Genomic DNA, 25,892 nt, shown 5'->3' on the forward strand with positions numbered 1-25,892 from the left:
TCTTCAAAGAGTTAGACAGACAAATTTGCAAATTCATCTGGAATAACAAAAAATCCAGGATAGCTAAAACTATTCTCAACAATAAGAGTACTTCTGGGGGAATCACTATCCCTGAACTCAAGCAGTATTACAGAGCAATAGTGATAAAAACTGCATGGTATTGGTACAGAGACAGACAGATAGAGCAGTGGAATAGAATTGAAGACACAGAAATGAACCCACACACCTATGGTCACTTGATTTTTGACAAAGGAGCCAAAACCATCCAATGGAAAAAGGATAGCATTTTCATCAAATGGTGCTGGTGCAATTGGAGGTCAACATGTAGAAGAATGCAGATCGATCCATGCTTATCACCCAGAACAAAGCTTAAGTCCAAGGGGATCAAGGACCTCCACATCAAACCAGATAGACTCTTTCTAATAGAAGAAAAAGTGGTGAAGCATCTCGAACACATGGGAACTGGAGAAAATTTCCTGAACAGAACACCAATGGCTTATGCTCTAAGATCAAGAATCAACAAATAGGATCTCATAAAACTGCAAAGCTGGGGCTGGGTATTTAGCTCAGTGGTAGAGCGCTTGCCTAGCAAGCACAAGGCCCTGGGCTCGGTCCTCAGCTCCGAAAAAAAAAAAAGAAAAAAAAAAAAAACTGCAAAGCTTCTGTAAGGCAAAGGACACTGTGGTTAGGACAAAACGGCAACCAACAGATTGGGAAAAGATCTTTACCAATCCTACAACAGATAGAGGCCTTATATCCAAAATATACAAAGAACTCAAGAAGTTAGACCGCAGGGAGACAAATAACCATATTAAAAAATGGGGTTCAGAGCTAAACAAAGAATTCACAGCTGAGGAATGCCGAATGGCTGAGAAACACCTAAAGAAATGTTCAACATCTTTAGTCATAAGGGAAATGCAAATCAAAACAACCCTGAGATTTCACCTCACACCAGTCAGAATGGCTAAGATCAAAAACTCAGGTGACAGCAAATGCTGGTGAGGATGTGGAGAAAGAGGAACACTCCTCCATTGTTGGTGGGGTTGCAGACTGGTACAACCATTCTGGAAATCAGTCTTGAGGTTCCTCAGAAAATTGGACATTGAACTACCTGAGGACCCAGCTATACCTCTCTTGGGCATATACCCAAAAGATGTCCCAACATATACCAAAGACACATGCTCCACTAAGTTCATAGCAGCCTTATTTATAATAGCCAGAAGCTGGAAAGAACCCAGATGCCCTTCAACAGAGGAATGGATACAGAAAATGTGGAACATCTACACAATAGAATATTACTCAGCTATGAAAAAATGACTTTATGAAATTCATAGGCAAATGGATGGAACTGGAAAATATCATCCTGAGTGGGGTAACCCAATCACAGAAAAACATACATGGTATGCACTCATTGATAAGTGGCTATTAGCCCAAATGCTTGAATTGCCCTAGATGCACAGAACACATGAAACTCAAGAAGGATGACCAAAATGTGAATGCTTCACTCCTTCTTTAAAAGGGGAACAAGAATACCCTTGGGAGGGAATAGGGAGGCAAAGTTTAAAACAGAGGCAGAAGGAACACCCATTCAGAACCTGCCCCACATGTGGGCCATACATATACAGCCATCCAATTAGACAAGATGGATGAAGCAAAGAAGTGCAGACCAACAGGAACTGGATGTAGATTGTTCCTGAGAGACACAGCTAGAATACAGCACATACACAGGCAAATGCTAGCAGCACACCACTGAACTTAGAATGGTGCCCCGTTCAAGGAATCAGAGAAAGGACTGGAAGAGCTTGAAGGCGCTTGAGACCCCATACGAACAACAATGCCAAGCAAGCAGAGCTTCCAGGGACTAAGCCACCACCCAAAGACTATACATGGACTGACCCTGGGCTCCTACCTCATAGGTAGCAATGAATATCCTAGTAAGAGCACCAGTGGAAGGGGAAGCCCTTGTTCCTGCCAAGACTGAACCCCCAGTGAACTTGATTATTGGAGGGAGGGTGGTAATGGGGGGAGGATGGGAAGGGGAACACCCATATATAAGAGGAGAGGGAGGGTTTAGGGGGATGTTGGCCCAGAAACTGGGAAATGGAATAACAATCGAAATATAAATAAGAAATACTAAAGTCAATAAGGAAAAATAACATGCAGGCATAACATCCTTGAACACAAAATAAAAATAAAGAAAATGTTATAAAGACATTTAAAGAGAAGGTATGCTAATATCTAATAAAATCCTAAATAGAAGTTGAAATTCACAACACATTTGAAAAGTAAAAATGATCATTGTGAGATAAAACTCCATGCCCAAATCAATTATAATAATTAATGACAGATATAAAATAACAAGTGTTGGCAAATTAGAAGGAATCTGAAGTTTAATATCTCTCAGAACTATTTAATGCAGTACAATATCAATTGAAATGAAACCTACACCTCTTCCAAACATTGCATAAAGTTAATGTCTAAGAAATTGAACTCTTATATATGTTACTGGGAAAAAAACTGACTTAAGCAATTTAAACGGAGGAAATTAGTATTTGAATTTTTGCTTTCATTAGGTTCATATAGTGAGCATTTTGGTTTCTTAAGAAAAATCAGAAATACAATGTAGATGTGTGTGTGTGTGTGTGTGTGTGTGTGTGTGTGTGTGTGTGTGTGTGTGTGTGTGTGTGTGTGTGTGTGTGTTTAATCCCAGGTATGCAATATGGGGCATTTCAGCTTGTTCACAGCAGCAAACTATGCTTTGTCTCTGACAGTGGGTGGAATCTGCCAGCTGAAGATAGTTTATGTTTGCAATTTTGGGGTCCCTTGATATTGCATGAAAATTCTAGAGCTCTAAGAGATGGAGGCTGCTATTCCCCCTGTTGGTGTTTGGGCCCAAATACTGCTGCTGCTGGTCCCTGCGCTGCTCATTCCTGCTGCAGCATTTGTTGTTTTGCTGTTTTTCTGAGTTTCTGGTTTGCTGGTTTGAGATACCCTGAGGACTAAGATTCAACTTACTCCAAGGAATCCAAAGTGTCTAATCAATAGGAAGTAGTCTATAAAGATCCACACCCTTCTTTCCCCTCTAACCTTCTCTCATTCCCACCCTATTGGAAGTTTCAAAGGATTGAGGAAGAAAAGGGTGGTAAGAAAAAGAACCCAATAAAGTAGCCCAAAATATAGTTACAGTTTCCATGCATGGTTATAGGCTTATGGTTATAAGGGTGTGTGCTGTTGGGAAGTACAGGATTGAGCAAAACTTCTTCACTCATGCAGACCCACAGAAAAGAGAAATAGGAAGAAGTCAGTGACAAGGATATCTCATATATGTAGAAACCAAATGACCTCCTAGATCACCTCGCCAATATACCACCTCTCAACAATATCAGCACATTATATCAAGGGATTAATTTAATTACAAGACCAGAGGTCAATTCTCTTCCATGTAACCTAATAATTGGTAATCAAGCCTATAACACATGGGGCTTTTTGGAGGCACTTGCACTTCATATCCAAATCATATCATCATTTATTTTATATAGAAATATATGTGTGCATGTGTCTATGTGTATGTGCAGTGTTATTTTGTAATAAAAAGTTCTGATATATGCTAAATTATGAATTAATCATAGAACCTTACTACAAGTGAAGGATGTTGATAACAAAAGTCAACATTTAACATCATTTAAAAGAAAATAAAAAAATGTAAAAATTATATCTATAAAAATTAAAAGTAAATCAGGTGTTTCCAGAGACTATGTGGAGGGCTGGTAATGATGGTAAATTCTCATGATTGTAGACCTTGTTGGGGAAATTTAATGAAAATACTTTAGATTTTAAAATAAAAATGGGAAGTGGTCAACATATAGAGGATAAAAGATTCTCAAATGCTTGGGCCTTAAAAGACTTCTATATCATTTTTTCTCCATCTAAGGCTCAGGAATCAATAAGGTAGAAGTGGGCAGAAATGTTTAAAGAGTCAAAGGTAGCAGATATATGTAGCAAAATTCTGTTTGTCAGACATGGCACTGCAGCTCCACACACAGATTCACAGTAGCTGGAATGGCATCCATAAGACATGCAAAATATGACAGCATCAAGCCAACATAAATCTCAGTATAGGGGAGAGATAGTCAAAAGTTCCACTCCTAGAGAAGGATATTTAGGTAATTAATAGCTGTTGATAGAGGGAGAAGCAGTTTTCATTAAGGGTGTGTCCTTTGGTAAGTCAACCTTGTTTCATTGGACAGACACAGACTAATGGCTGGCATAGATAAGATGCAGGGAGTTATTTTATAAAACAGTGTACTTGAAGTGGACAGGAGTTAATAGAGTGGGAGGTCAATAGGATCAAAATACTGAGTAGTCAGCCATAGAAAAGTAGAAATGCAGGTGACTCTGAACAGATTAGACAGGTTGTATTTATATGATGAATTTTTATCTGTATATTTAACACCAGAGTTTAAAAACAAGAAGGATATGAATTTCCAAGAAAGATTTCAACCATAGGAAAAGTAGGTAAAAAGAGATTTAATTTAAAATATGTGTTATATGAAAATCTGAAAGAATTAATAAAAATGCCTTTAAATAGTTATCTCTCTTAGCATTACCAACCTGTACAGATTTTCAAGTTTTACCCACTATTATATATCATCAATTTGATTAAAAAACAACAAATTATTCTAGTGGATAATTTAATAAAAATATTACTGAAGTGTAAAACTTAAAATAATGGTTTTTGAACAATTAATTACTACCAAAGTTGGAAAAGAGTGTTGATGAAGATTTCTTAAATGAAATTTATCACTTACTCCTGGAGAGAAAAATGAACATGAGATTTACATTCATCCCAAAATTATAACTTATCAACCTCTGCACCTTATCAACCAACTGCACTGCCACTCAGCCTCCTCATTCATTAGAAATCACTATTCTCACCTCAGCCCATTTGTTTTTAAGCTTCTAAATTTGAAAGATTAGTCACACCACTTGTCTTTCTGTGCCTAAATTATTTTACTTAATAGCATATTCTCTAGTGTCATGTATTTTCCTGCATATGATGCAGGCCCATCTAAACACCACTTTATCACAAGGAACTCCAGGTTTTTATGCTATTTGACTGACAACAATTGTCTTGGTCCTCTCAGTAGGGTGTCATGTTTATGTGTTTCAGATCAGGTCATTTCTCAGTGAGCTGGTCTCATTCCTACTGTTCTCAATTCTGAGATTTTCCAGAGTTCTTTTCCCTGGTAGCATGGTCCACTTGCCCCACAAGAAGATACTTTGAACATAAACCAGTGGGATCAGAAACTCCTTAAAATTAATCAGGTAAATACTGATAATCTATTCCCTAAATATTTGAGAAGGTTAAACTCACATAGAAATGACCAACACTAAATGGACTTAAATAGACTTATTAAGATATATATTATGTAATTATATTAATGGAGAGGTCATGAATTTGTAATGGAGTGTAGAAGACATGGGATCAGTTGTAGGAGGAAGAGAAGAGGAAGGGATAGAAATGATGTAAATACAGTATTCATGTAAATATTTTTTAAAAAAAAGGATTCTATAAATAGCCAACAAATGTGAGTCTTGTAGCATGTGTGGAAAACTTAAAAACCTCTCAGCATCATAATGGATGAATTATGTCTATTATAAAGACAGAATAATGAATAGTGATGAAAATAGCTAAGCCTAGCTGCAGTGATGTAAATGTAATATTGTATGGAGAAATTCAAACATAAAAAGCATCACAAGGTATGATTCCATTTCTATAAAATATGAAATACAGAAAGCAAAATTATAGTGTTTAAGAACTTAACTGGTAGAAATATAAAGGAAACTAAGAAATTAATACAACAGTCAGAAGTGAAGTAACCTTGCTAGATGGGGTTGAGGCGTGTGCCCAGGCGATAATGCAGAGCTATTTATTCTGTGTTCCTGGTAGGAACATATTCATTCAATGCCATTAACATGTACAGCTTTTCTTCTACTTACCCTTCAAATTTTGTTTCTTTTTAATAAAAAATGCTCAATTCATTTCAAGGTTAATGAAATGTTTCAATTAATGGAGGTGCTTGCAGTGTTATTCTGGTGGTGACTTAAGTTCAGTATCAGGAACCCATGTAATGGTGGAAGGACAGAATTGATTTCACAATTTTGTCCTTTAATGTCCACAAGCAGCCTGTGGAATATGTGTCTCCACACAAATAAACACTACTACTGATGATGATGATGATGATGATGATGATGATGATGCTTCTACTACTACTACTACTACTACTATTACTATCATCAGCACTACTACTTCATACAAAGAACAAATCACACTTAAGTATATTTTTATTTTGCAAAAGAAAGAGAAAACACATGTTACAATATATAGCTATATCATAGTTTAGTTACAGGAAGGAAGATAGATTATTAAAGAGGAGACATAGAACAGCCTGGAGTTATTTCATGTCTGCCCTGTTCCTGACTCCAAGTGATCAAGTAAGAAACTAACAGTTGAAAAATATTAAATATGGTAATTATTCAATAACATTTTCAGTCAATATAAAAAGCAGGAAATAAAAGCTAGAATGTAAATCTCTCATTTTTTCATGCTACAAAAGTTATCTAAAGTTTTTATGTCCCTAGATTAGACTTATTTTCCTATAAATTATAGTGGCTTCAATGATCAAAAGGGTATGTAGGGGGGTGTTTGTGTGGCTATAAACACATACATAATAGGACAAGCACATGTACATGCATATAAGCTATTTACTGCAAAGTAATGATCATGATAGGGACTTTACTCTCTGTTAACATTGTAATTTACCATTTGTTTTGAACTTCCTGTAATCATTAATAACAAATTTTTGTAATGATATTATTTAAAATTGCAAGAGAATTTCAGATAGAATTTACTTCAGTGGAATATTTAATGACAGTGAGAGCTAGCTCTTTAATAAACTGTGATAACAAATAATCAAATCTCTGCCTGTGACTCTAGAAATAAACCCTACCTATTACCTTGGAAGAACTAAGGTAAAATATCATCTTAACATTCAATATTCTAACTGAAGATATTAGTCATCCATTGGAACTAGGCCAGAAGAGCCACATTTTGCTGGCTGCAAATATTTTAATATGATATTATTTAATTCTTTAAGAATATCATACATACATACAATGTTTTGTGGTCTCCATTCTCTCTGAGACAGTTTTCTGTGTTAACAGGTCTCTTTAGTAGAGATAACAAGGGCTATATAAACCTTGGGGAGTAGGGAGGGATTTTCAGGGTGACTATACATTGTTTACTTGGGCTGAAGTGCTGGTAATGCTTCATTTACATGAAGAGGAATTCTATGTGCTTTCTGAATGCATCCTAATAAGGAGAGAGAAAGATATACCTGTAATTTGGTCATAAGGCTACATGACTACCTCAATGGTAAGGGAGGTGGGTATCCATAGGGCTACATGCCCCGGAAGCTCCAGAACATGGAAAGAGTAGTCGTTACTCCTGTTGATCTCAAGATTAGATTGTTCGAGTATGGACAAATCTTGACCTCACTTTTATTCCAGGCTCATTTCACCTAGTCACACTTGCCCCCAAAATGTATTGACCATATTCATATCCCATACCTCCCTAAGTCCTCATAGATATTCTCCCTAACTGCTGACACTCTACCCAATTTTGTAGTCTCATTTTAGTAAGCCATCAATGTCAGGTTGTATTGCTTATATATGCAGGGCTATGAGGCCATAACTTGGAGCTTTGTCAACTTATTAAGTGTCAGACTGCTAAATAAAACTAATTGTTTTCCTGGAAGCCTTTGATGATCTTTAGTTTGGAGGCTCCTTAGTTAAGGAAGGGGCCTCCTGAGTTTCTCTCATCACCATGCTAGATTGTTTATGTTCACCAATTACACCACATTTCTTTTCTTGTGTGGAAGAACTCATTGTTAGCCTTCATCTCTTTGATTTCTTTCCCATAATCTTTTTATATTTTAAAAGATAAATTTCTCTTGAAAATTTGTAACCTCTTTAAAAGTCTATGATGTCTCAACTGTGAGCCTGTGAAATTATTATTATTATTATTATTACTATTATTATTAAAATACTTCTTATTCACAGTTACAATAAAATTAAAGAAAAATAAAAAAATACAGCAGTGTAAATAGTTTGGTATCCAATCCTCAACAGCTAGAGTACAATATGATCTTTTGACCTCTAAACAGCTTTGGTACCTCTACTTTTCTGGCTCTGCCATTCAGAGCACAGAACAACTCCACTTGGTATTGTACTTGTTGGTTAACCCAAATTTCTGCTATCTTCAATATGCTTGGGGGTCTACTGTAACTAAGGCTACACTCTCAGGATTGTGATGGTACAAATATCATCAATAAATAAATAGCATACATACATTATTTTCTCAAAATTTGAAACAGAAAAGTTTTAAACTACACTTGTCAACAATAGAAAAGTTGCATGCATGCCTAACAGCCTATATAGAGTTAAAATACTACCAACTATTTTGTGACATCTAATTGCTGTTTTACTTAGCTTATTGTTATTATGAAACATCATGACCAAAATCAACTTAGAGAAGAAAAGATTGATTTGGATTACAGTTCCAGAGCACTGTTTATCATTGAAAAAATCATAACAAGAACCAAAACAGTGCAGGGAATCATAAGTGTGGACTGATGAAGAGACTGTGGAAAAAGGTGGATGCTATTTAGTTTACTCCTCATAGCTTGCTTAGCCTGTTTTTACAAAAACCAATGACTTCCAGCCCAGGAATGGTACCACCCACAATGGGTTTGACCAACTCTACTAATCAAACACTTCATTAAAGAAAATGTTCTAAGGTCTTGCCTGCAAGCTCCATTCATATGGGAATAATTAGTCAATGGAGGTTCCCTCTTCTCAGATGACTGTTGCTTGTGTCAAGTTGACATAAATGTAGCCATCACACATCTACACAGAGAGCAACAATGTGGGTGGATGGCATTTCTATTCCAGTAAGGAAGGCCTTGAACAATAGGGAGTCACTCTCACTAATTAAAGTCAAATATTGTGTGCCACATTAACCTTTGGATTTACCTGGAGTTTATTATTTTTTCTATCATTTCTTTTGAATGAAATATATGGCCAGATCTGATTCAACCATTATATTTTTAAAACTCATTGCTTGTTTGGACTTACAGGTACATAGGTGAAGGATATGCTGTTCACATTATGAAAAAATGTGTGATGAAAAATATAATTAAAATTATAACAGACAAATTAATGGGGGAAATTACAATATTGATTCTATTACTGTAATGAAGCACTTTGACCTAAAACAGTTTTCAAAATATATATCATATATATATTTTGGCTTATAGTTCTAGAAGGAAAGTCCATAATAATAGAGGATGCATGGCAGCGGAAGTTGAAACAGAAAGCTGAAAAAAACATATATTCAACATAAATATAAGGTGCATGTACATGCACACACGAGACACACAGAGGGGGGAAGAGGGATAGAGGGAGGGAAGGGGAGAAAGAGAGATAGAGAGAGAGACAGAGAGAAAGACAGAGAGACAGAGAGAACTACGAAAATTTGATTCATTGTTCTAATCTTCACTCTACAATTTCAAGACTGTATTGTTTGTTTGCTTGATTTTGTTTCTGTGCCAGGTTCTCAATATGTGCAGAGTGGCCTTTAACTCACTATGTAGGCTATGTTGACCTAAAACTTAGAATTTTTTCTGTTTTGGAGTCATAAGAATTGGGATTATAGGTTTATGCAATCATTCCTGACCGAACTTAAAACTTTAAAGTCCAGTTTCTGTGTTGGAAAGTATAAGACATTTATATTAAACTAGAACTGCTGTCAGAGCCATGTTACATACAGTGGTTATTTCTAAACATCCTAAACACAGTTAACACATGTGGAAAAGATGAAAATTATAGTCCATTATTATGTAAGGCTGAGGACCTGTATAGTATGGAATGAAAGTAAGGCAGCGGTATACATTCAGGCATCTGATCAAGACAAATAGGTAGTTGCTGGCAGACATTAAATGGCAAATCAGCTTAATTCACAACTAAGAAAAAAGGTGGCTATAAAATCAAGAGTATATAAGCTGGTTGACTGTATTTTTGCATGCTACAAAATGAAAGAGATGACAGCACTTAGGCAGCACAGACTCTGATTAGTATCAGGAGTACTGGTAATTTTGCCTGATGAATAATATTGGATTCAATCATTGCTATCTCGACATTTCCCTTTATTTATGTTTTTTACTTTGAAATATCCAGCCACTGCCAAAGAAGACACTTAATATTAACATTAACCCTTTAGCATCTATGTTTTTGGTTCTTCTGGCTCTATTTTGTAGGTGTGTGTATGTGTGTGTGTGTGTGTGTGTGGGTGTGTGTGTGAGAGAGAGAGAGGGAGAGAGAGAGAGAGAGAGAGAGAGAGGGGATATAGAATGACACTGAGATATAGAGGAGTTGTTGCATATGTAGCAGGATAAAACCTGTTCTTTATTCTCCCAGTCTACTGAGGTAAAATGTATATGTGTCCCATCCTGCAGTACAGTCAACAGGGGTCCGGAGGGTACCTGGAAGACAGTGGGGGACAAGAGATGCAAAGAAGGACACCAAGACAATAGTCTGATCATGGCAACAAGTTTAATGCTTGCAGGCTCTGGTTATGTACAGTAGCAAGGCTGGGGGAGGAGGAAGTCTTCAGGGGGCCAGGAGACCTTGATGTACTAGACAATAGGGTAGTTGGCTCACTCCTGCAGGATATTGGCCTAGGTCTTGTAGGAAGTTGGCTTTTTTGCAAAGGTCACGAGCCCTAGGTCTGTATGAAGCTAGCTCCCAACAAAAGGTCAGGAGCTTCCACTTAGCAAACTTGTTGGACTACCAGATTTGTATCAGTGCTTCTGGCAAGCCTTGTCACTGAGCAATGCTGACCCCCAGATTGGTGTTGGCACTTTAGCTAGAACATTATGTTTTTTCCACTGAGCTTGTCCTTTAGGTGAATATTCATATGTTCTTTTTTCTGTCCTAATTAGCTCAATGTTAGGATCTCAGGCAAGTCAGATCCCCACATATATGAAATCATAAATTCTGGTTCCAATATTTAGCTCTGATTTTGGATTTGAAATTATTGTTCAGTAATGAACTTTTACAACCCTCCTCTGAGCTAAGATCAAATCAAATCAAATATATCTGCAAAGACCTTTATGGAAAAACAGTACTTAAGTAACGACATGCATCTGTGACTAATCACTGAGAAGGGCTTTTGTTGTATGTACATTTGTATGTATGCATCTATGCATGTATACACATTATATGAATTGTGAGTAACAAAATATATTAATTTTCAGGTCACTCCCAGATCACAGGAAGCAAAAGAGATCATAAGGTTAAATTACCTGTAAGCATACCAGAAACAAGGCTTAATTGGAAAATGTGACCATTTTTCACATCTAAATTATGCCTCTGGTTTCATAACAGTTTAAAAGTATTTGTTAGGATCAATTTTCTTTCATATTTTAACACATTATATAAAAACTTGAGTGTGTGTATGCATATGTGTGCATTTTTGTGTTGTTTTTCTTTAGTGCATGTTGCAGGAGAGATGTCACTATGATCAATAGAACAGAGATTTTCCTTTTAATTAAATTTGGGTGATTGAATTTCTTTACCTTTTGTATTACTGAAGTGTTGTGATGAAACAGGACAACTTCTATAACACATGATATATTTCTTTTATATTTATAATTTTGAGACAAAGGAAAAGACAAAGTTTAAGTTGGTAAGTTGGCAGTCAAACTGTTCATTTACTTAGAAAACAGTACCCTTCAATGAGACACATTGCACATTATTAAAATTTGCTATTTAATTCTTTTCTACTTAAATCTATTTCTCTTTTGTTATAAAGGTTTTGTAGCTGAATACAGCCCAGTTTGATCATTGTGTAATAGTCACATTTTTAATGTTCTGATTAAATAAAAGGTTTTCTTTTTATATCTTAGTGAATAATTTCAGCTTTCTTTCTGAATAGCTTTTGCTAACTAAATATGATATCTATTTATTCCTTTTGATTTTAGAGACAATTGCCAAGGTTTGGTTTCCTAGGAAGTAGTTCTGTGTCTCAGAGAAATGAGTTTGGGCTGATTAGTTGCTTTACTTATTTGTTCTGTCATTTTGTCACAGAAATGACCAGTTTGCTGTGGAAATAGACATGGTGGTATAGAAGAAATATATTCACCTGTGTGCTAGACATCAGTATGACATGGCAACGAGAACACTAAATTAGATGACAGAAACCAGTTCTAAGACTGCCTTGTAAATTAATGCAATAAATATAAGTTTCTGATCTGCAGTGAGAAATAAGAAGCACTCAGGGCCAATTTGCCTCAAATAATAATTAATAAAGCAATAGCTATATCAATTCTTTTGCCACAGTAACATTTACTATTGTAATTAACATAGAAATTGTATGTCAAACTGTAAGTATGATTAAATGAGTTTTACTCATTTATTCTTAAAAAGATTTTAATTAATATCTATCATGTACATATCATGTATGTCCTTGAGACTGTGTAATATTTCTACACAGACATTCAAGAGGCACTGAAGAAACCCAACATCCTATATTCACCCGCCTCCTACACACAAGATTCCAAGTCATTAGTCATCCCTATTTTAGCATCAACTTGATTTGATCTTAGCTTCTGTACTTCTGATGTTGTATACATATGTGATGGCTTGTATATACTCAGCCCAGGAAGTAGCACTATTAGAAGGTGTGGCCCTGTTGGAATAGGTCGGTCATTGTGGGTATGGGCTTTAAGACTCTCATCCTAGCTCCCTGGAAGCCAGTATTCTACTAGCAGCCTCCACATGAACATGTAGAACTCTCAGGTCTGCCTGTACCATGCCTGCCTTAATGTTGCCAGGCTTCAACTTTGATGATAATAGACTGAACCTCTGAATCTGTAAGACAGCTTCGATTGAATGTTGTTCTTATAAGAGTTTCCTTCCTGTTCACAGCTGTACAAGCCTAAGACAGAAGTTGGTACCAGGGACTGGGATATTGCTATGATAGGCCTGACCATGCTTTTGTTTGGAAGAATGTGGATTTGGGGTCTTTGGATTTGGAAAGCCATAGGATGTTTTAAGTGACATCTAATGAGCCTTTCTAGTAGAAATACAGAATACTTTGTTGCGGAGTATGATTTTAAATGTGAAGACTTGGCCCAAGATGTTTCAGTGGAAAAGAATTCCAGAATGTGGCCTTGAGACTGTTTTTGTGGTATTTTGGTGAAGAATGTGCCTGCTTTTTGTCCTTGACTGAAGAGTCTGCATGAGTCTAAGGTAAAGAGATTTATATTAATTACATTTACAAAGAAACTCTCAATAAGACCAGCAAAGACTTTGTTCTATTTTCTAAGTTTCATGAACAGCATTTTGAGCAAGCATAGCAAGCTTAGAAAGGAAAAAAAATATAAGATATATGATTCAAGTATTAAAGGGGCAAAAGAAAGTGAAATGAAACTGAATCCTATGACCTAGGAAATAACAGATTAAGGAATTTTGGGGCATGATCCTACCCAGCTAAGTTTAGATGTGGACATTGTTGTGCACACCTTTAATCCTTGGAGACAAAGCCAACAGATCTCTGAGTTCGAGGCTAGTCTGGGACAAAGCAGCTTCTAGATGAAGAAAAGCTTAAATCCAGGCATGGTGGTATACACTTTTAATGCTAACATTACAGGAAACAGAGCAATACAGATCTCTGTGTTCAAGGTCAATCTGCAGAGCAAGTTCCAGGAAAGCCAAGCTTAGGCAGAAAAGGAATCAGAAAACAGAAAGCTGGTAATAGAAAGGGGCGGGGCATGTTCCAGTCCCAGAAAGTAGTAGAAACATGGCAGCTTCATCTATGTGACTCTGGTTTTAGAGTGAAAAATAGAAGGGACTGCTGGGAAAATTGATGCTGTTTAGCTGGAACTAAGAAATTATTAATGATTAAGAAAAGAAGACCAGTATCACTGAAGTGAATTCCTCTGGGAAGTGTTTTCTGAGAGCAAAAAGAAGCTGTCTTCCAGAGATAGCCAAGGTTGTACCTTGTGCTGTAGCTGGGCTTGGTAATATGTACTGGTTTTGGAGGCATGAAGGGGTCATGAAGTGCAGCTGAGGCTTGATACTGTGAGAGACCATGGAAGGCCATTTGTGAAGGTGATGTCTCAGTTGCAATAAAGGACTCATGATGGGAGGGGTCATGCAAATGATTTGAGGCTTGGCACCATGAAGAAAGTCTATGAGAGGCAATTGGTAAAGCCTAGATGCAACAGAAGACCTCGGTGTATTGGAAATGCCAGTACCATGGGAGGATTACCAAGAACATCAGTGGCAGTGGAATGGATCAACCTGAGCTTAGAGGGTAGAGCTAGAGAAGTGCTGCAAGCCCTTGGAGGATCCCAGAAGATCATGTATGTATCCAAGACATTGAAACAAGAAGCTGTAACATTGAAGTTGTTTTGGAGACACCAAGACTTTCAAGATGCCAGAGGCATATGATATCTGCTGAGAAAGCTGCTAACAGGGAGTGGAACTAGCCCAGGACAAAGAAATTCATTACAGTCAACACAGATAAAAAAGGAGTTGAAGATCTGAAAACTATTTTGACATCAGACATGATGGAGATGCAGAATTTGGAGTTTGCCCAGCTGTTTTCCTGTCTTGCTTTGGGGATTACAGTTAAGTGATTAGACAGATCTCAAAAGAGACCTTGAACTCTGGACTTTTAACATTGTTGAGACTGTTGTAGACTATGAGGGCTTTGGAAGTTGGACTAAATATGTTTTGCAATATGCAATGTTTAAGTATGGCCCCCATAGACCCATATGTTTGAACAAGCCTATGCGGGCCAGGGAGTGGAATGTGATTGTTTGTATACACTTGTCCCAGGGAGTGGCACTATTAGAATGTGGCCCTGTTGGAGTATGTGTGACTTTGTTGGAGTAAGTATGTCACTGTGAGTGTGAGCTTTAAGACCCTCATTCTAGCTTTCTGGAAGCCAGAATTCTGCTAGCAGCCTTCAGATGAAGATGGAGAACTCTCAGCTCCCCCTGCACCATGCCTGCCTGATGTTGTCATGCTCTTGCCTTGAAATTAATAGGTTGAACCTCTGAATCTATAATCCAGCCCCCATTAAATGGTGTCCTTACAAGAGTTGCCTTGGTCATGGTATCTGTTTACAGCAGTAAAACCTTAACTAAGACAAAATGTTTTGTAGATAAAACACTAACATGATGGTTGTTAGAGAAGTAGTCAAATATACAGCATAAGGTACCAAGAAGTATGGGTTGGGAAACTTTGAGAAGGAACTATGGAAACAACAGAGTGGAGGAGGGTGATAAATTGCTGTGGCTCGGTCATAAGACATCAGTTCATGATGTTACAAAAGTAGAAATAAGACATGCCACATTAAAATGGATTTTGAACCAAAAGTACAGGAACTGTATTCTGCAGGAAATAGGGAATCTTGGTATTACAGTCCCTTTCAACTATAAATACATTATTTTCTTCCAATGAAAAGCATGTCTGTTTTCTCATTGCATGCAATTTTTGTTCTTAGCTCCTTAGAGTTTCAATTATATAGTATAATGTCAAAACTTCTGATTCAATAAATTAAGAAAGAGAATTTAACAGGGGCCGTAACATGGCATGGATTTTCACATTACTTTAGGAACTCAGCAGCACTGGATCAGGACAGTTAATAAATCGGAAAAAGGTTCAAATTCCTGAGAGTTGTTGTGAGCATTGGTATTGGCAATGACACTATGAACACCAAGCCTTCTGACAAGCTTAGGATTGCCATGTGTACCACCTGTCTGCAGTTGTGCAAGAGACTGCTGATGTCATGGTTTGACACATCCTCAATCTACCCTGCAAAATACCTAAGACAGAAGGAATGCACACAGATAAAAAGCACAAACCAGATCCACAAAGTAGCCTGGGGAGCAGTACAGAGCTTTTGGCTAAGGGTCTGACATTTCTGATTTTTTTCCAAAATATTACTAAATAATTATTATCATCGCTTTCTATAGATTGAGATCTTTGCATACCCTTAATGGATATATCTTTTAAAAATAATATTAAATCTAAATTCTCACATATTCAAATATCAAACTCAAATATAAGGCTTCACTTATCCTTTCCTTAATGAGAGAAAAAGAGAAAGACAATAAGAGAAAGTAGAGACTGAGAAGAAAAAAGTGTCTTTAAATATGAGTCTTATTATATTCCCATTATTTCAGGAGTTTGCTTTTTCTTGACTCTGTTTTGAAATTTTCCTTTAAAACAACTTCACATGGAGAGTCATGGAAACAGAAAAAATAGATTATTGCCCTCATAATCACAAGTCTTGTCAAATACTGGCAATGAGGTATGCATGAACAAGATGTTTTAACCATCTTTATAATGTAATATTTTACTCAACATTTGTTTTGCCTGAACGTATGCTTAAGGGACAGAAATAGAAAATGGAAGGTCTGAATTCATGGCATACCTTGGTTTGCCATGTCATGTTCCAGTTTTGGTTTGGTCCAACATTTCTTCACTATGTCCCCATTCTTCTCTTTTGGAGTGGTAAAGTATTCTGTGTCATTATATGTTGGGAATATGCAATTTGCTATTTTATTTTACATGTTCTACGATTGAGAGATTGCCTTGAGTAGCAGAAGTAACATTGTACTGTGTATTTTTAAATACTGTTGGGACTGTGCAAGACATTGGTGTCTTTTGAAAATTGATTAAATGTAGTTTGGATTATGATATTGCCACAGAATTTTTAAGGTCTGAGCATTGAAAGCATTGGCTTGAATAAGAAATATTCTTTACAGGCTCTGCTATCTGAACATCTAGCTTCCAGTTATCATTGCTTTATGAGGAACTTTTTTAGGATGTGTGGTCTTGTTATAGAAAATATGTCACTAGGGTAAATTTTGAGAGTTGAGATTCTCTAGCCACTTCTATTTTGCTCTCTACTTTGTGGTTTTGCTCCAGATATGAACTTTCAGCTTCCTATTCCTGTCAATGTGTCTGCCACTTGTTGCCCTGTGTCTGTTGCACCATTATGGAATCTTAATTCTCTGAAGCAATATGCCCAAATAAACACTTCTGTAAGTCGCCTTGGTCATAGTATTTTATAACCATAACAGCAAAATAGCTAATACTATTTTATTGTATTTAAAAGTCTGTATTCTATTTTGAACTATATCAACTCTTTTCACACCCAAAAAGGTATACCATTAATACAGCATCTGCTTAGAATACTGGTAACAATAAAAGATAGACAGAATCTGAAGACCTTGACACAGAGTTTATGTAAAAAAAAAAAAGTGTCACACAAACCACTCACTGAAAAGTGAGCCTGTTCCCTTTCCATGCAGAGAATAATTGCAAAAATACATCTGCCCAGATTTGAGTGAAAACTGTCTTTAGAGAGATCACTCTTCCAAGAAAATAGATAACATAATGGGATAAATAAGAAAACTTGAAGACAACACCAAAGCACTCTGTAAAACAAGGAGATACTGTCAATGTCAACTTCATTCAAAAATTTTGTTAGTTTTCTTGCAATTTGTTCCTAAAGATTTAAATTTTTACTTTATTGTTTTTGTCACATGTATCCCTTAACAACTGAAGAAGTGACTGTCCCTCAATCTATTGCCTGCCTGTAGATCCCATTCCCCTACCTGGGCTGACTTGTCTAGACTCTGTGGGGGAGATTGTACTTAGTCTTTCAGTAACTTGATGAGCCAGGCTGGGGATGACACCCAGAAGGGGACTCCTTCTTTTCAGAGGAGAAGGGGAGTGGTAATGAGACAGTAACTCTGTCAGTGAGGACTTAGAGGAAAGAAGGGTAGATATTGAGATGTAAACTAAATAAATTATTTAATACAAAATAAAATAAAGAAAAAGAGTGATTGCAATTAGATATTCTTACCACATTCTGAAAGTTCCCAGTCAAGTCTATGTTCAAATATTATTCTTAAACAGAAAGACTATTTTGTCATGTGTTCACAAAAACTAAGAATCAATAGTTCCTATAAAAGTATAGATTTCAATTGACTTCTGGCTTCTTGTAAAATTAAGACACTAGCATGATTATTCTAAATTCTAAAAATATTCATGAATGAATTAACTGAATCAATACATTTAATTTTTCCTTGAAAGTATTTCTATGCAATGGAAGTTTTAACTCTTCCAGGCAAAACTTCTCAATCATTCAGAAAAAATGATTTTATTGGTTGAGTTTCAGTGACACAATATCCATTGAAAGATATTGAGATATATAGTATAGTGATCAAGGCAAGACAGATAGTATTTTCCTTGTAACATTATCCATGATAACTTAACTGAATGAACCTGAGTATGCTTACTTTTTGACTAAGGAAAACATTTCCCTCAGAGAAGTTGTAAGGATTCTGATAAAACATATGAAAAGATGTAAGATATTTTGCAACTGGAAAGTACACATGTGACATATAATTGCTAATGTTACAACGATTTTCATAATGCTATATTTACTAACATATTGATAAATATAAAGTGTTATTACTTAGAAAGAAATTGGTTTTATTTTCTGTATATAATATGCCTTTTGATGTGCATTTACCCAACAATTAAGGATGTTGAACATTTCTTTAGGTGCTTCATGTCTATTTGAAATTCCTAAATTAACAAATATTTATTTAGCACTGTACCCTAGTTTTAATAGGTTTGTTAGATTCTCTGGAGTCTAACTTCTTGAGTTATTTGTATATTTTGAATATTAGCACTCTTTTGGATGTAGGATTGCATGAAAATCAAAACAACCCTAAGATTCCACCTCACATCAGTCAGAATGGCGAGAAACAAAAATTCCGGTGACTGTAGATGCTGGCGAGGATGTGGAGAAAGAGGAACACTCCTCCATTGTTGGTGTGATTGCAAACTGGTACAACCACTCCAAAAATCACTCTGGCAGTTTCTAAGATAATTGTGCTACCCAAGGACCCAGCTATAACATTCCTGGGCATATACCCAAAAGATACTCCAACATGTAACAACAACACATGCTCCACTATTTTCATAGCAGCCATATATATTTACTCAATGGAATACTACTCAGCTATTAAAGATAATGACTTCATGAAATTCATAAATAAATGGATGGAACTAGAAAATATCATCCTGAGTGAGATAACTCAAACACAAAATAACACACGAGATATGCACTCACTTATAAGTTGATATTAGACCAAAAGCTCAGAATACCCAAGATACATTCCACAGACCACTTGAAGCTCAAGAAGACAGACGACCAAAATGTGGATGCTTCAGTTCTTATTAGAAGAGGGAACTCATAGGAGGAAATACAGAGACAAGTGTGGAGCAGAGACTGAAGGATAGGCCATCCAGAGACTGTCACCCGTACACATGGAGATCCATCTCACATGCAGTCACCAAATTCAGACACTATTGGGGACACCAAGAGGTATATTTTGACAGGAGACTGATATAGCTGTCTCCAGAAAGGCTCTCCCAGAGCCTGACAAATACAGAGGCAGGTACTTATAGCCAACAACTGGACTGAGAATGTGGTCCTTAGTGGAGGAGTTAGAGAAAGTACTGAGGTAGCTGAGGGCGTTTTCAACCTCATAGGAAGGACAACAATATCAATCAACCAGATACCTCAGAGCTCCTGTGGACTAAACCACCAACCCAAAGATACACATGGAGCAACCCATGGCTCCAGCTGCATATGTAGCAGAAGATGGCCTTGTCTGGCATCCATGGGAGGAGAGGCCCTTGGTCCTGTGAACTATCCATCCCCCATTGTAGGGAAATGCCAGGGAGGTAGGTGGGAGGGAGTGGGTAGGTGGGTTGGGGAGCACCTGCATAGAGGCAGTTGGTAGGGGAATGTGATATGGGGTTTCTGGAGGGGAAACCAGGAAGGGAGGTAACACTTGAAATGTAGATACAGAAAATATCCAATAAAAACATGCCTTTTATTTGGCTGCCATTTTTGATGTTGCTTTGTGTAATATACTCTGGAAAATTTTTACACTGTCTTCATATGGGTTATTTAATTTCAATAGGCAATGTTTTAAGTTAGAATATGAGAATGTAGAGCTGTCCATTATATGACATCTTACAAGTAGAAATCAATTTTGTCAAAGCAAAGATTTATTGATTTTTCTGATACTTTTATTACTACTTATAATTGTGTTTTCTTTTGTCTTTATGGGTTGTAAAGAAGCAAAACATCTGTAATCAAATTAATTCTGTCTATAGAAACATATTTTTAAAAATCTGAAACATTTGTTGCCTTTGATATTTATGGATGAGTCATTAACAATTTGAGTTGTGCAGACTTCCTTACATTAAGAATTCAGAGAGGTTGTTACCAGTGTCCTGTGACAATCTAATAATTACCCAAGGCACTTAGTGCTAATAATCATGCAGCCTACCAAGAAGGCTATTATAATAACTCTAGTAACTTCAGCTGTCAGAATCAGATCATTAAAAACTGAGTCATATTTCAATTTTTAAAGGTATCATCATGACTTTTGCAGGCAAATAGATGGAACTAGAAAATATCATCCTGAGTGATATAACCCAGTCTCACAAGTATGTACTTGAGTGGGTATCAGCCAAAAAGATCAGAAAACCCATGATACACTTCACAGATCCACAGAAGTTAAACAAGAAAGGAGGCCCAAATAGAATACTTGAATATCACTTAAAAGGGGGGACAAAATATTTATGGAGGGTGAGACCTACATGGATGAGAGGATGGCTAGAGGCATCGAGGAGCAGAGGCAGGCATGGGGAGAGACAGAAGAGAGTCCCAGAGAGCAGAGATAATAAATGGAGATATGCAACTGCCAGGGGTCTGGCAAGGGGTAATTCTCTAGAAAATCTCAGAGACTGTGGATATAGGAAGCGCCCATGTGTCAATGTGGGTAACTTTAGTTAAGATGCTCAGTAGTGTGGAGATGGAACCTGAAGAAACCATCAACAGTAACCAGCTAGGACCCACAGGGGAGGGATAGGGACCCGAATCTACCTACAAAACTTCAGACACAAAATTGGTCCTGTCTAAAAGAAGTGCAGGGATAAATTGGAGTAGAGACTAAAAAAATGGCAGACTAGTAATTGACCCATGGGCAGCAAACAACCCCTGAATTTATTAGTGATACGATGTTGTGTTTGCAGACAAGAGCCTAGCATAGCTATGCTATGACAGGCTCTACTTGCTGCTCACTGAGACAGATGCAGTTACCAGCAAACAAACATTATAAGAAGGTCATGGACCCCTGTAGAAGAATTAAGCAAAGAACTGAAGGACCTCACTGAGATGGCAACCCCACAGGAATATACTCAGTGTCAACAAACCTGGATCCCTGCGTGCTTACAGAGACTGAGCCACCAACAAAAGAGCATACATGGGCTGGTACCAGACCCCTTACACATATATAGCAGAGGGCTGCCTTGTCTGCAAAGATTTGATGCATGAGGGTAGAGAACCATGGTGGAGGGGGTCATCTACACTCTCAGTGGCAAATGGAAGGGGAGCTGGGATAAGAACTCTGCAAGGGAAGACTGAGAAGCTGACAACATTTGGACCATAAACAAACAAACAAACAAACAAACAAACAAACAAATAAATAAGAAGAGCCAGACCATTAGATAAAAATTGGCATAAAGTTATTTCTATAATATTCCACTTGAAAGGTAGATATTTGCATACAATTATTTATATTTATATGTAATATTTGTGTGCGTATGTGTATCATATATTTATCTCTTATCCTGTTGTCCTATACTATGATCCCTTCATTTTCATTTGTTCAACTGTGATAAAATTTGTAAAGGTAATTACACCAATGCTCCAACTTCAATTTTGAGAGAAATTAAATAAAGCAGAAATAAATTATAAACAAAAAATGTAGACTATGGCTCATTTGTTAGCATTATAATATAAAAATGCAGCAAAATTTCTTAGTCTGCTGCCTCTAAGGAGTCCAGTTCCTATGTGTTATAAAGTACATATCATGTGTGGTTTTTTTTTTAGATAGAATATATTTCGGGCTGGAAGTTTGTCCACTAATTTTCATTCTTTATTAAGAGTAGCCCTAAGCTTCCAGATTGTTTCAAAACCTAACAAATTCACTCTTACCTACTCTATCTCATGCTTTATGTATGTGTTTTGATCCATAATTCCCATTCTCAGCTTCTTCTGGAAGTCACTCTCAATATTTCACTTAATGGATTGGAGGAAGGGAACAACTGATATGAGTTCTAATAAATCTCTATGAGTTCTTCAGTTCATCTTTAAAGACTGCAGTCTCAAGCACTCTTCTCTATTTTACACTTATTAGAATCTTCTTAAATACTTATTTTTAGCCTTCAAAATTGTTTCTCCTGAGGAAAATAAGCATATTGGCTGCTGACACTAAAAGTTTTGTTACACCCATACTATTTAGAAATGTATGTATCTATCTACAAATGCATGTATACATGGACACATATTTACTTTTATGAATACATGTATACTTGTATCTATGTATTTATGATATATGAAGTGAAAACAAGTGTTGATAAATGAAGTTAGCTATTCAACAAAAAGATTAGTTCTGAAAAAAATCTAAAATTGATTTAATATGCAAGTAGATAAAGGTAAAAGTTACAAAATTATTTATTTCTGAAGAGAAATTAGAAAATTCCTACATGGAACTTGAATGAAAACGCAGTACTTTTAAGTACAATAAACGTAACCCTTACAATAAAAAAAAATGAAAATTAAACAAGTATAGTATTCCCAAAACTGAGTCAGCTATAAATTTAAAGTTGCATAATTAGGCAAATAATATGTTTCCAGCTACATAAAACATAAAACCAGGAAATTTATGTTAAATATTCTTTGATGTTGTACACAAATCTATTGAACATATGAAAGCCTGGGTGACAGGTTAAAAGAAAACAGTTCAAGTACTTTGGGAAGGAGGTAATGAGATGATGGACAGGCATGTTGAATGGGACTTTTGCTCTTCTTATTTCTTCATTTGGATATTGGGTGCATATATTTATTATATTTGATGACTAAAGGTTTACTTACTTGGAATGCTTCAGAAAACTTAGAATCATTTTTCTGAATTGGAGCCTCACTTTAAGATATATATTGGCTACAATTATTTTCTCATTTGGAAGTTATTATGTATCATCCTATGAACATTTTTCAAATTCCTTCTTATCCTCAACCTTTCTTCTTTAATTATTGTATCACTGAATGCTATGACACAAGGGACCATAGTCATTTCTTTCTATTCATTAACATCCTACCCCACCCCAAGTGATGTTAAAATCGACACAGTTTATTCTGGAAGAAATAATACCCTAAATATCTTCCTGGTTCTTAGTTTAGATAATATCCATTTGCTTTTGAGCTCTACAACTCATCATGTTTCTTTAGTAGGATCCTCCTTTGTCACTAGATAAGACAAGCTGCTTCTGTGCTATCGGCTAGGAAAGTCCGTGGGTCTCCTAAAAGGGACACTTTGATTCTCCCTTTTAGGAGATGAGCTAGTTCTTTTACAGAATATGAAATATCATTAACATGCATAGAGTAAATTTGCCTTGAATGTTTGCATTATAGTCAAGGAAACACTGCGCTACTTGAAAAATGCGCATAGAGTTGGGCTCTGGTCTTTGCAGTTTGGTTATCCAGTGTCAGGTCCAAAAGGCCCTCTTCCCCCATAATGGTAGTACTAGTGATTTTTTCCTAAACAAAAGAGCTCTGAATGGGTGAAGAGAAGGACTAGTATTGTGTAAACAAGCCTGAAGTTCTGTTTGTTAAAAAGGCAAATCTCTTAAGATGACTTCTCTTCACCAGGAACCTCCCTTGATCCTCCAGCAACCTCTGTTACCTTTTACTCAAAGGTAAATTGTGTAACTTTAGAGTCATGGCAGTGTTGGAGGGTGCAGTAACCACATAGCTCAGTTAAAGTGTTTTATTGCCTCTCTATTATGGCTACCATGTATATTTTTCTCAAGTGAAAAGTGGCTGTTTAAAAGTACCAAAAAAGATTGAGATAGGGATTGGTGGAGCTTCACCAGGATGATTCCCAGTGGGATTTAGGCTATCTGATCTTGCAATTGCTTTATTTGATGAATCTGATCATGACTTTTCCTATAAATCAAACTTGTCTTGAGTGTACATTATCTCTTGCCAGGTCTGATTCTTGTCATGTGGAATTTGAATAATACAAAGTTAATGGAGAAAAAATTGGGTTGCATCATTATTACATTACTTACTTTTCTTTTCATTGTGACCCAATACCTGTCAAAAGGAACATAAAGAAGGAATGATTTAATTTGGCTTAGAAATCCAGTCAGTCATGGCTGGAAGGTATGACAGCAGGACAATGAAAGAGTTTATTACATTGTGTATGCAGATAAGAAGTGAAAAGATAAATGTTTATGTTCAGTCAACTTTCCTCCTTTTGATTTTTAACTCGGTTCAAGGTTTATCCTTTGGAGGTTCTTTTATTTTTAAGATTTATTTATTCATTTTTCATGTGCATGCTGTTGCTGTTTTCACACATACCAGAAGAGGGCATCAAATCCTATTACAAATGGTTATGAGCCACAATGTGGCTGCTGGGAATTGAACTCAGGATCACTGGAAGAGCATTCTGTGCTCTTAACTGCTGAGCCATATCTCCAGCCCCCACATTATAGGTTCTTAAAGCTCTTTGGAGTAACCCTCAAAGACATACCAAGAGGTATAACTTCTAGGTGACTAAAATACCAGTCAAGCTGACAAGCATAATTGATCAGTGTATTAGCAGTGTATTAGTTAGGGTTTTATTGTTGTAAACAGAAACCATAAGCTAGGCAACTCTAATAAAGATGACATTTAATTGGGGTTGGCTTACAGGTCCAGAGGTTCAGTCCATTATTTTCAAGGCAGAAGCATGACAGTGTCCATGTGACAGATGTGGGACTGGAGGAGCTGAGAGTTCTGCATCTTCATCTGAAGGTTATTAACAGAATGCTGGCTTCTGGGCAGTTAGGATGAGGGAATTAAAACCCACACCCACAGCGACACACCTACCCCAACCTAATAATCCCACTCCCTGGGTCAGGCATATACAAACCATCACAATCAGTGTAGTCAGTATTCATTACTGTCTTTCAGTCTATGCTGCATTCTGTAATATGTCAGGATATTTGTTTTCCTGTGGTAATGACCCAAATATACCTTACACATTTTACTTATAAACTATACTGCTTATCTACATCTCAAACAAGCAGAACTTTATACATAATCATGTATAGTATGAATATACATATGTGCATAATATATATAATACAATATATATACATATATATGTATATATGAAGGAGGATTAATGAACCTGTTGAAACTAGAGTGAAATCTGCTGCAGTGCTGCAGTTCTATTGAGTTTTGCCTTAGTTTCCATGCAGGAGCCATATCTGCACTATATGATGTGTTCCTCTTACTGATTAGGCCTCTATAATTTGATGAAGAAATTGTATTTTTTTTATTGATTAATAGATATATAATTTTTAAATACTTTAACCATCTTTCCAATATCTTTTTCTGTTTATCTCTGTCTCTTTGTGTATGTGTGTGCGCCTGTATCTGTGTGTGTTATGCTGTATACAAGAGAGGTTCTGTATAATTGCAAAATATTGTTTATTAAAATGTATTTATGTCCAAAGATTAAACATGGCCTCCTTGTGGATAACAAGTGTACAGCTGATGTTGGCTTTTATGAAATACAAGCCAAGGAAGTCGCCAAGGGTTGGGAAGCAGG

Source organism: Rattus rattus, chromosome 1, assembly GCF_011064425.1.
Source record: "Rattus rattus isolate New Zealand chromosome 1, Rrattus_CSIRO_v1, whole genome shotgun sequence".
NCBI lineage: Eukaryota > Metazoa > Chordata > Mammalia > Rodentia > Muridae > Rattus > Rattus rattus.